The following is a 13,264-nucleotide window of genomic DNA, read 5'->3' on the forward strand; positions in this document are numbered from 1 at the left end:
TCTGAGGTAAGGACAGCTTCTGGTTCACAGGGCTGATAAGAGAGAGAGAGCCAAGAGGGTTCTGGCATCAACCAACCTGTCTACCTTGGTGGTGTTTCTAGTGTGCCACATACTAGATTTAGGGTAACGAAACTTTCCAGTGAAATAAGTTTCTAGAGCAGTCTAGAAGCGAGGCATCCTTGAAAGCATTTTGGTTCAGTTGTATCATTCGGTTGTTGAGATGACACTTATGACAGATGACTCATACAATTATGTCATGGTGATAGAGCATTTAATTGCCTAACAAGGCAATTCTACAAGGAAATCCTACAGGGGTTGTTATAACCAGTGAATGAACTTTGTACCTATCTGCAGGATACACGGAAGGTACAGCAATAACAGTGCCAGGCAGCACTCTCTTATCATCTGCTCCACTACTTCAAGCTACACCCTTACATGCCAGCAGCATTTTGTGAGGGAATCAATCTGCCTGTGTCTTGCTGAGTTTCCATTTACCTTCTTAAACAAGTACATCTGTGCTTTTCAATGCTAGACACAGTGTGCCACTGTACAATTGTTAGCTTACTTCCTGCAGGCATTCAAAGCATGACATTTCTTCCATGGCTTTCCCAAGTATTTCCCTGCCAATGTCCTCTGAAAGATCTTCTTCCCTTGCCCACTGCAGTGACGGGAACCATTGCTGTTGACAGTCAGCTCTTCTTGATCAATGGTTCACAGCAAAAAACCACACACCTACTCCCACTGGCCACACATCACAGGAGTATAGAGAGACGACTCTTGACTATATGGTGCCATACTTGAGGAAAACAAGGTGGTGAAAAAATTTTTTGTCTCCAGTCTAGGAAAGATGCAAACATCTCTTAACTGAAGGGTATGGGAGACTGCATCTTTTAAGTTATCCAAGTAAGAAGTTCGTGTTAATCTACCTGCCTTCCACAGTAATGGAACATGAACCATTGGTGCTGTCAAGGACAATTTCCTCCTTCCTTGCAAATCTGTACAAGAAGGAGAGGAAAATCAGAGGAAGTGCTTGAACAACATCTAGTAGTTTAAGAAGGCTGATAGCAAGTGTTTTCAGGACCATTTCAGGATCCCGCTTCTGTTTAATATCTTTATCAATGATCTAGATGAGGGTATCTAGTGCACCCTCAGTAAGCTTGCAGATGACACCAAGTTGGGTGGGAGTGATCTGCTGGAGGGTAGGAAGGTTCTACAGAGGCATCTGGAGAGGCTGGATCGATGGGCCGAGGCCAATTGTATGAGGTTCAACAAGGCTGAGTGCCGGGTCCTGTACTTGAGTCACAACAACTCCATGCAATGCTACAGGCTTGGGGAAGAGTGGCTGGAGAGCTGCCTGGCTGAAAAGGACCTGGGGGTGTTGGTCGACAGCCAGCTGACTATGAGCTAGCAGCGTGCCCAGGTGGCCAAGACGGCCAACAGTATCCTGGCTTGTATCAGAAACAGTGTGGCCAGCAGGACCAGAGAGGTGATAGTGCCCCTGTACTCAGCACTGGTGAGGCCGCACCTTGAGTACTGTGTTCAGGTTTGGGCCCCTCACTACAAGAAGGACATCGAGGTGCTGGAGCGTGTCCAAGGAAGGGCAACGAAGCTGGTGAAGGGTCTAGAGCACAAGTCTTAGGAGGAGCGGCTGAGGGAGCTGGGGTTGTTTCGTCTGGAGGAGGCTGAGGGGAGACCTTATTGCTCTGTACAACTACCTGAAAGGAGGTTGTAGCGAGGTGGGGTTCGGCCTCTTCTCCCTAGTAACAAGCAATAGGACAAGAGGAAGTGGCCTCAAGCTGCGTCAGGCGAAGTTTAGGTTGGATATTAGGAAAAACTTCTTCACTGAAAGGGTGGTCAAGCATTGGAACAGGCTGCCCAGGGAAGGGGTTGAGTGCCCATCCCTGGAGGTATTTAAAAGATGGGTAGATGTGGTGCTTAGGGACATGGTATAGTGTTGGACTTGGCAGTGATAGGTTAATGGTTGGACTCGATGATCTTAAGGGTCTTTTCCAAACTAAACGATTCTATGATTCTATCCCTCAAGGCTGGAAAGAGAAAGATGAGGGTTTAGCCCTGTTATAACTGAAGAAAATCTCACCGTAAACAATGAGACTTGGGAAAATAGGGATAAGTGAGTATCGCTCCTGCAGATAAAGAACAGGTAAATGGCTTCACTGGAAAGCAGACTGAAACAAGGCCTTTTTTTCCTCTTCTTTTTTTTTTTTCCCCCTCATATCACAGCTTATTTTTTGCATAGGTCATAGCATAGGGCATTAAGAACTGAAGGTTTATTTTGCGGCCGTACTGAAACAGGACACCCAGCTGAGGGCTCTCTCCCATGCAAAATCCTGGCCCTCAAGATACCTGAAACAAAGCAGGCAGCTAATTGTAATGTTGGAAACTGGTAGTCTCTTGGACTTTGACAAATTCACGCAATAGTTTCTGTAAGCATCAATATTTAATGACTTTTACTCTTTTTAAGTTTACGGGCTTTCCTCTTCGGTGTAATTTATTACAGCAAAATGAGTTCTATTTATTTGTTTTGAAATGAAGAAGAATTTTACATCTATATAATTGAAAAAAGTTCTATAAAAGAGCAACTTTCAGCCAAAGAAGTTCTGCTTTCATATTCAGCAATTTTCATGAAATATCTAAAATATTTTTAAAAGACTCCCTGATGTTTTCATGAATTATAGATGCCAATGTACAAAGAAAATAATTAAGATCTCAGTGAAATATGTTTTAAGTTGGGCAGACTCCAAGACAACACACGACCAGTTTTCATGAATTTCTGTGTTGCATTTCATGAATTGTCCAGACCCCATATTTTACAATATTCATTAAGTTTCATAGCAATATTCATGACATTTAATAGCAATGTTCATACAATATTAAATTAAACAAAGCATAAAAAAACCATCACAGCCACAAACAATAAATCACAGGAGTATAAACTTCCTTCCAAGCTGTAAGAGAACAGTCATCTTGCTTCATTTTTCTTATATTTCATTAAAGAAAGACAAGCAGTGTTTCATGGTAGATTCACAAAATAGGTGTTAAAATTCTCACCAGCCATTCATAGGCTAGCCATTCAAAATTACACACAGCATGAAGGCAGCACAGCCACAGCTTCACATTTTATTTTAAATTAATAATAATAAAAAATAGCCCTCTCCTGTCATAGCAGGAATGCTGCTCTGACAGCCTTCGTGAGAGGCTGCATAATGTTCTTCTGGAGAGAGCAGCTTTCTAGTTGCTCGTAATTTCTACCTCTGTGTCTTGAAGTATATCATCTTAACACTAAAAGGCTGTTAAATGGAAGTCTCCAGCCTTGCAACTTGCCTTTCAGTTTTCCAAGTTCACACTTCATCCTTAGCTTGCAGCTAATCAGACATTTGTTCACCAGCCATTCAGGGAAAGGCTCTGTTGATCAGGGAAGCAGAGGAGAAGGTGGGTCTCCAGAGGGAAGACCATCAATGCTACCAGTTACAGTAGCTGTGGAAAGAAGTAGATGCTTTACAGCACAGTGCATTAATGCTGACAAACATGTCACTGTGCTAAACCACACTTTGGAGTAAGGGACTCCGCTAACAAAGACAGACACATAACGTAACAGCAAGGAGAAGTAGATAAGGTTCTTTAATTGCTTCCACCCTTTTGAAAATATATCACGTCCTACCTGCACCAGCTGTACTTTCTTTACATCAGCAGAGCACAATCCCATCACCAGCCACCAAATGACCTGCTCAGGCCTGACTGATTGCTGCTGAGCAGAGGCAGCGGGTTTCTGGGTGGTGTGGGTGACTGGCTTTCACAGAGATTAGGAGTGTGGTATTGGTGTGCTCTTCCTCAGCTTTGCCAGTTGTTTGTCATTCTCTAGAGATGTGATCTGTCTCATGATGAGGTTCTTCAGTCAGGGCAGGTCACCCCACATCTGAGGAACTGATTTCTCCCTCCTTGAGCCCTGAAACCTTTTTATGCTGCATCAAGGGCATCCAGGAGAACTTGTTATGGGATAGAGGTCCATGGCTCCTCGCCTATGATCTGCTGGAGCTGTCGGCAAAGCTGCTCCTTGTTGACGAGCAGAGTGGAGGCTGTAAGGAGCAGGCTGTCAGGTGCACCTCTACAAGACTGTGTGGGTGTTAGCAGGGCTGTGGAGTGGATCACTGTGTCAGACACACACGCTGGTGATGACCTGGAGAGGACTGGCTACCTCAGGAGGCGAGAGGTCATGGAGATGTGTTAGCAGCTTTTGGAAACCATGGCTTGGTGCTAGCTAGACCTTCGTGTAAGTAAGCTCTCAGGTAAGAAGGTAAGCATTCTCTTCTGGGTTGTTTCTCTTATTTGTTTTTTTTTAATGTTTTGCTATACTCAACTATCAGTGCCTGTGGATGGCAATACAGTACAAAACCTATCAATTACTGTGTGTAGCTACTCCTGAGTAACAACTACTCTACCTGTAATGTTAAAGCACTCGGGCAGTATGTTTTGCTGCTGCAGGGATGGGTTGTGCGTGCTGGGCAATGGGAGAGACACTTGGATTTCTTCTGGAGTTTATTACTTCTTAGGGAAAGCTTCCTCTAATGGGAGTTTGTAAGAACCTAGCTTATAATTTGGCTCATAATGATTAAATTAATAGAGAGAAGGCAGTGCTTTGATCTAATTTTTTGGTTTCTCCTGAGAGGAACATGCTTATTTGTCAAGAGAGGCCTTAAAATATTCTCATATCCTCAGCTCCCACTAGGCCAGTAAGTGAAACCTTCAGCTTTTCCACAGGCAAAGAGCATTTGGGCTGAGCAAAGTCTTCAGGATAATTCATGTAAGCACTTGAAGCAATTGAATCCCACATAAAGTTTTTCTCCTGTCTGTGTATGAATGAGAGGTCTGTTGTTGACATTTGTGATTCAGACTCCAACACCGACCACTTTCTCTGTTAGCGACAGAACTGCTTCACTGTATAAATATTTAATAGTGATGTTTAATATTTCCAGACATGACAGAGCCGAAGTACAATATACTGAAGTGACCTGCTTTTTTAATGTGTGTGGTGGTTGAGAGAGGAGATTTTCATGCTTATTACTTGGAGAAGGGTAGAACAAACTGACAACCACAGAGGGGGGGAAAAAGAGTCATCATAAGGTACCGGTAATGCCTGGAAAGCACTGCTGACAGTAGGATGTTCCCATGCAGCCATTTGATGCAAGCTCATTAGAGGGCTTTGGCAAGGATATTTGGCATAAAATAGATTTTATTTGGAATTAGGGACTGTGCTGCCTTGCTCTTGGCACGGAATGAACTTGCAAATTAAGCCGTCTTGTAATATAATGACATTACCTTGTATTATGAATCATTTTAGAATTAGAAACATGGATCTGAATAAGAAATTAAGACTTCTTAAGAAGTGGAGAAACATGTACAGCTGACATTCAGGGCCGGTACGCGTATGCATGTGCAGAACGCGTTGCACGCTGTCCCAGCGCTGCAGCAGCGTGCCACTTCTAAGCCCGTGTTCAACACCTGCATCCTTGTTTCCTAAGGTTTTCAGTTACTCCGTGGTTGCTTCAGTGGTTATCTTTTTCTCAGGTTCAATATCTTTAAAAACTTTTCTTCTTCACTAGACGTCTCAGGCGGCTTAATATTAAAATTTTATACTTGCTAGGGGCTTACTTTTCAATTAGGACAAGTTTGAAAAGTCTAGGTTAGGTGGAAGAAAGTTTTAAATACAGGGAGATGGTGACTGGGCATGTGATGCCTCTCTAAATGTTTGATGAAGCACAGGGCTCTGTTCTGGCTGCCCGTACTCTGCATGGGGCAAAAACCCCATGGGGATGGTTGTGCATTTTTGGAGCAACTCACTAAGTATAAGTTTGGCTTGTTTCCTAAAGTGAATTCAATACTTAAAAAACAAAGTGAAAAAAAAAAAAAACCTTAAAAGAGTCTTCGGGGTTGGTGTCCTCCTTGTAAGAAATGGACACATTCTGGGTATGATCAGCTCATTTCCCTCAACATGCTTCAAACTCCGAAAATTACAAGTGAACACAGCTTCCGTGGTATTTCCTTGCAAATATTTCTCTCTCAGATGAAAGATATTATCCAGTCCTCTGAAGAAAGCTAGTTTATGGAGCACTACAGCTATTTTCCTCTAGCCTGAGCATACAGGAATGCAATACGCTTTTCTGCATGTGTTGCGCTTTAGCATTCATGAGTATCCTTATGAAGGCAAGCTTTGAGTCACATGCTGTGTCACACTACAGGGAAGAAGAATATCAATTATCTAGCATGCTTAATCATGAGAGGAAATGGATTTGACTAACTGAATATGCAAATGCAAATTCAAAATAAAATTATGAACTCTTCCTGATGTGCAAAATGCCACTGGTGGAAAACATTTTAATATATTAGTGCTTGACTTCAGGAGAGTGTGGTTTATGAAGGGAAGAAAGAAAAAACATAAGTAATTTAATTTCTTCTTGCATTGTATTATTCTTGCAGCTGTTGGTATTTTTCTAGCTTGGAAAAGCGTAGCTGACATGAAGCTTTTAAAGCATATTTTGACATTTAAAATGCAGCTTCCTGCGCTTGCATTCATGCATGGTTTCCTGAGACGAAGGGCGGTAAGTAAATACTCACTGCTGGTTTTCCTGCAAACACCACGAGGCTGTACAGGATGGGATTTGTTGTACACAATGACAAGCTGCTTCTGGAACCTTACACCCTCTTGCCCTAATAAATCAACAGCTGTTTGGCAAGGAGACAGGAATTTTCTTATTTACCCAAAACTTGGTATTTACAGCTATTCCCCCATGGCGTGGGTGGTCACAGTTCATTTTCCGTGGCTGCTCTGTGAGAACAGCACCTCCCACCCGGTGTTACAGTAGTCTCTGGTGGAGCATCTTTTCCGGTCCTCATCGCAGAAGTGTTTCACTTCACGTGGTGTGGTGGCCTGGCTCAGAGAAAGGTGATGTGCTGTGCTCAAGAGTATCACACTCTTCTGAGTGGGGAAACTTAATCCCCAATATCTTTAAATACTGTTTAAGGTAGCTGGAGTGTTGGCAATTGAGGCCAGTTTCCAATGTCCTCTGAGTACTGGAACCAGTCATCTAGTTAAACGGGAAAGTCTCTTTCCTCTCTTACCATCTCTTGTTTAGAACACGTGTTTGGAGGTCTTGTCTAATTGTGCCCACAAGGTCAAGCTCTGCAAGGAGATTGTGGTGGGTTGACCCTGGCTGGATGCCAGGTGCCCACCAAAGCCACTCTATCACTCCCCTCCTCAGCTGGACAGGGGAGAGAAAATATAACAAAAGGCTCGTGGGGCGAGGTAAGGATGGGGAGAGATCATTCACCAGTTACTGTCACGGGCAAAACAGATTCAACTTGGGGAAATTAATTTAATTTATTACCAATTAAATCAGAGTAGCATAATGAGAAATAAAAAACAAATCTTAAAACACCTTCCCCCCACCCTTCCCTTCTCCCATGCTCAACTTCACTCCCAAATTCTTTACCTCCTCCCTCTGAGTGGTGCAGGGGGACAGGGAATGGGGGTTGCAGTCAGTTCATCACACGTTGCCTCTGCTGCTCCTTCCTCCTCAGGGGGAGGACTCCTCACACTCTTCCCCTGCTCCAGCATGGGGTCCCTCCCACAGGAGACAGTGCTCCACGAACCTCTCCATCGTGAGTCCTTCCCACGGGCTGCAGTTCTTCACGAACTGCTCCAGCGTGGGTCCCTTCCATGGGGTGCAGTCCTTCAGGAACAGACTGCTCCAGCGTGGGTCCCCCACGGGGTCACAAGTCCTGCCAGCAAACCTGCTCCAGCGTGGGCTTCCCATGGGGTCACAGCCTCCTTTGGGCATCCACCTGCTCTGGCGTGGGGTCCTCCACGGGCTGCAGGTGGATATCTGCTCCACCATTAACCTCCATGGGCTGCAGGGGGACAGCCTGCCTCACCATGGTCTTCACCATGGGCTGCAGGGGAATCTCTGCTCCAGTGCCTGGAGCACCTCCTCCCTCTCCTTCTTCACTGACTTTGGTGACTGCAGAGTTGTTCCTCTCACATATTCTCACTCCTCTCTTCTGACTGCTGATGGTGTTGCCCAGGTTTTTTTCCCCTTCTTAAGTATGTTATCCCAGAGGCGCTACCACCATCGCTGATGGGATCAGCCTTGGCCAGCGGTGGGTCTGTCTTGGAGCCAGCTGGCATTGGCTCTGTTGGACATAGGGGATGCTTCTAGCAGCTTCTCACAGAAGCCACCCCTATAGCCCCCCGCTACCAAAACCTTGCCATGCAAACCCAATACAGAGATGAACAGGGTAAAAGTTTATGGACTTAGAGGCGCTTGTAACCCCGAGCTGGCTGGTTTGCTACACAGCCCCCTGCAGGCTGCAGGCTTCCAGCTGGATGCAGAAACAGAACTGAGGGGACACCGGCATTTCATTGACAAATGCAGGCACTGGTGCAGAGTTCAGACAGGGCTCTGGGAAGATGAGGTACAAGCACTGAAATCACCTCAGTGATCTGAACCTTGTGCCTGTTCACTGCAAACTGCTCTGACTGTTACCTCAGTGCTGACCAACAGCCTTACTGCCAGTAGTGCCAACTGGGCTTCTTTTACCTCCTCCTTCTTCTCTTTCCCTCAGTATGGTTTTAAAATACCATTTTAATGGTGAAACAAGACTCCAGAAATTAACTTGAACGTTAGACTCCAGAACGGACTTCACAGTTCCCAAGCTGCTTACCCATCGTGGCTGGGCTTTCGGTTGATGTTATGGTTGATGTTGCCAGTTCATCAATCACATCCTGCTTTGCTGGTAGCCTTGGCGGCCTGCTTGCATGCCTTGCCTTCTGCATAGGAAGGCTCGAAATCCTGGGTGTGGGGCAGCGCCGCACCTTCAGACCACGCGCCGGTGGTAGGTGGAGGCTGTGGGGCTGGCCCCCCTTTCTCCCGGAGGGAGGGCAATGGCCAGCAGGGTTTTTCAGGAGGGTAGCTCTTCTCTAGCATTGAGCACACCCAAACACGCAGGCTTGCTCTGCAACGCATGTGAGGCTGCAAACGGCTTGGGTGAGGGAAGGAGCCGTTTCTGTATGCTGAGGAAACCCTAACAGAGGGCTAAAAGCTGGGTTGCATTTGCTTAGGTGGCAGGATGATGTTTGGTGGAAAAGTGCTAGCTGGGTCCTACTTTGTATCCCATAAAATCAGTTTTTGATGTACACTATGTCTCCCTTTGACTTTTCAGTAAATAAACCAATGTTTATTAGCCTGTAGGATATATGGACTGGCAGAAGCACTCACATGGGTGCCCAGAGCTGTGCAGATACAGGGTGCTCCCCTGTGAGCGCTGGGATGCTTTCTCTCTGCTGCCTGCAAGCTCAGTGGTTATTCCCCAGCCCTCTGGTGGTACCGTCCTCATCACGGCTTCGTCTGAGTGGGGTTTGGGGTAAATCTGATGGCTTGAATGGGAGCTGTAGCTGAGCTACAGCACTCAAACTGGGGATTTCTGCTGTGGGAAAGACAACCAAATAAATAAATGAAAAGTGAAAGATGGATGAGCTGGAATGAGCTGTGAACTGACAGCTTTGTGACCGGTTTTGACTTATTTCCTTTTTGCGGTCTAAAGCGGAGTGCCTCATAAATTCTGAAGCCATCAAAACTGTAACTAACACAACTGGAACCATCCTAGGATTGCGGGAAATATGAAGAGCAATGACTGTAACTAGAAGACAAGAGACAGAGAAAAGTGAATGGGTTCTCTCCTTAAGGTGATATTTTTGGGTATTTACTTCATTTTTGACATTACAGTTTGAATCAGCACACTGACACAATTGTGGGCATTTGGGGTCACACAGCGACTATCCTACAATTTAATACGGACCTAAAAATGAAAATAGTTTCACAGTTTATGGTTCTGTGGTATTTTATTGACTGATCTGAAAGATCCTGGGCTCCTCAAATAGCTACCTGCTAACCCTCTCACACTGTCAGCCATGAGATGACACATGGTAGACACCATTCGGCAACCTCTGAGCACCATGCTGGTCTCAGGGGCCATTTGGCGCTTTGCTCACTGGGTAGACAGGAGGGCTGCGGGCTTTTCAGGCGGTGGAGAATGTAAAACAAGAGCAGCTGCACTGGGTCTGGCCAGAGCCCCCATCCAGTCCAGTGCTGTGTTTCTGACAGCGGCCAAAAATGGGACGAGCCATAAGAATGGGTCAAGCAGTTTGTAGCTGAGAGGAGTCCTGAATCTCAGTTACTAGCTTTGTGTCGCAGAGCTCGCAGTGCAGCTGTCTCCCATGAGGTTGTCCTAGATCGCTTTAATCCATGTAAGCATCTGCAACACCCTCTGGCAGGACTCGTAGCTTAACTCTTCATTAAGGTTATTTAGTGAAGAGCTGGGGAAAGAATTAGAAAATGAACGACGGTAACAGTACTCCAGCTGCAACTTGATATCTAGCATCGCACAATGACCAACAAACCTTCTCTCCAGGGTATGTGCAAGCAAGAGCCGCTAACTGTCCAGAGGCAGCGGTTCACTGTGCAATTGCGAGTAACAATTTCCTGGCTGCCAACAATTCCTCGTTTCTTCGGAAGAGCCACAGGGCAGCTGATGCCCAGCAATGAATTCCAGAAAAATACTAGCTTTTCAGATGGTTTGGGTTCTGGGTTTTTTTCCCTTTCACAGAAATCGTCTCTAAATAATAGTTTTGTAATATGCATTAGAAGTTTTGGAGGAGATTCCCAGGAGCCCCACATTGCTAAGCTCAAGTCTGGCATCCACAGCAGGACCAATTGCTTACCCAGAATTGGATATGCCTGAAGATTCTCTACATCTATTACAAGTCTCCAACAGCTAATTCTGGTGTTGATATACGCATTTTTGTGCATCAAGAGCAAGCTGGTTCTCTTGTCTTTGGGTGAAACCAGTCTGTCCTGGCTTGTTCAGATAGGGGCGATCTCCTGAGTGCTGGCCTGGTACGCGCTTACCGTATTTGTAGATTAGGTAGGCTGTAGCTCACTCATCTGAATCCTTCCTAGTAGTTATCTTAGTTTTGCTAATTTTACACACCTATGCCAAACAAGCAGGCATTACAAAATATTTGACTTCCTGCACATAAATCAGGCAGTCTTGTGGCACGTCTGGGTGCAAGACGAGCAGGATGTCGTTCCTTGATGTGGCTTCCTACTTCCCCTTCCAGCCTCGCTTTCTGTCCTTCTGCAGTTCACATACCTCGCCCGTGTATGCCAGCACTGTATTCTGTCTGCATTCATCAGATCTCTTATCAGAACATGGTTGATCTTTAAACAATCTATTTCCCTGAGTAATTTTAGGTATTAGAAATCTGCTTCCAATTCAGCAGGGAAGGTACCACCTTCCCTCATCCAGAGAAGCACCTGGAGCCTCACCCAAGAGTAAAAATGAAACAGAGGCGGAGACCTGGCTTAAATGGTCTGAGCCGTCTTCCTCACCCACGATGGAAGAAGACAGGGAATCTTCTGCAGCACCGCAGCAGATGTTTTGTGCACAAATACTGCTGTGGGAATGTGCCTGAGGGTCTGTAGCATCCACTATTGCTTTCGTACTATAAAAACCTCACTACTCGGCCAGCTGTAGCTGTACAGCATTATCTGGTTTCACGCACTGTATTAAAAATATAATAATCATAATTTTTTAGAAGCCATCTTTATAACGGTATATTAAACGGTGCCAGGACACGAGCTCAGAATGGAAACTTGCCCATCTCTCCTGTCGGTTTGTTAGGATGGGCCGCAGCGTACTTCTGGCCAGGCTGACAGCTTTCCCTGGCAGGGCTTGGGAGCTGGTGTGGGATGCGTTCGGTCGGCAGAGTTTGCATGCCGCTGCCCTGGTTTGGAAGGTAAGACAGTCTGATAGTACACACAGGCCACTTCTGTAAGAAACAAAACTGATCAGTTCTGAAGCCTCACTCCAGTTCTAGGTCTGCAAAGCCTGTTCTCCTGGCCTCAGAGCTGAATCTGACCCATCTGATAGTACTCCTTTTCCTCTTGGCTGCCTTTTTTTTCTTCCTTTTCTTCGGCCCTCTCCTTCCTGGGAAAAGAAGTAACCTTTCTCTAAGGATAAAAATCTTTATACTCTTTTGTGAGGCAAAAGAAATCTTTAGGGCTTTCAGCTATATAAACCTAATTTGTCAGGTTTTTTTCCCCCTCCCCATCTCTCTTAATGGATCTCTTATGCATTTATGATGTACTCAGTACCATGGTATCTAGGGACCTTATACACAATTTATAAAGCAAACATTTTTTTTTGCAAAAAGTTTCTACTTCTCTTCTGGCTATTGCCAGTCTCTGAATCAGGCTGTTCTCTTTGATTTGCAAAGGAAGCCCAGTTGTCTGTTTTAGACTGACACAAACTGTCTTACAGTATCCTGGCTTTGCATTTGTGGGATGGCAAAGTCAAGTTCACATTGATTTATTTTAGCAGCTATTAACTATAGAAACTGTCTGCAGTCAACAGCGCTGGCTGCACTTCTCCATCAGCTTCAACACTGGCATAAGTCAGCACTGGCAGTTCCCTAGCTCTGTGCAGAGCGGTAGCCGAGCTAAGAGCCCAGAATGTTCAATACACATTGAAGTGGCTATGTAATTACTATATAGAGAAAATAACTCAGTGCTGATGGGGAGCAAAGTTTTACATTTCCGTCTCACTGGTTGTAAGCAGCTGGATGCTGCAGGCACCTGTTGGGAATAGCTTCCTACTCAGTATCCCGAGGAGTCCGACCGCTGCTTGCAGGGTGACCAACCCTTCGCAAATGCCAAAGGTGTGCATCTGGTTGTGCGAGGATGTTGTGCTTTTTCTGGGCCTGAACCTCTAAAGGTAAGCTCTGTAATCCTGATTGATAGCCTTTACTGGATCCAGCTTTCTGGTCTCCAGTATAATGCAGCAGTAATAGCGGATTTGTATTTTACTCCACAGTGGTGGTGGGCAATGTATTCAACAGCCGATGGAGACCGGCTGAGTGCAGCGCTGGCACAGTAAGTAACACTGATCAAAGCCTTCACGCACTCCTCACTCCAAATCAACGTGCTTCAATTTTTCTTCTGCACTTGTTTTCCAACACTAATATATAACAGCAGTAAGAAGAAATATTATTTCAACATTCATATCTCTATTTACGCTAACTTTTATTCCTAGGTCACCAAAAAAGTTGACCAAAAAAACCTCCAAAACCCCCAAACTTTGTTCCATGGATGCAGACCTACTGTGGGTTATCGAACTCCGTTCGAAGAGACTT

Source organism: Platalea leucorodia (assembly GCF_965183815.1).
Source record: "Platalea leucorodia genome assembly, chromosome: 4".
Taxonomy (NCBI): domain Eukaryota; kingdom Metazoa; phylum Chordata; class Aves; order Pelecaniformes; family Threskiornithidae; genus Platalea; species Platalea leucorodia.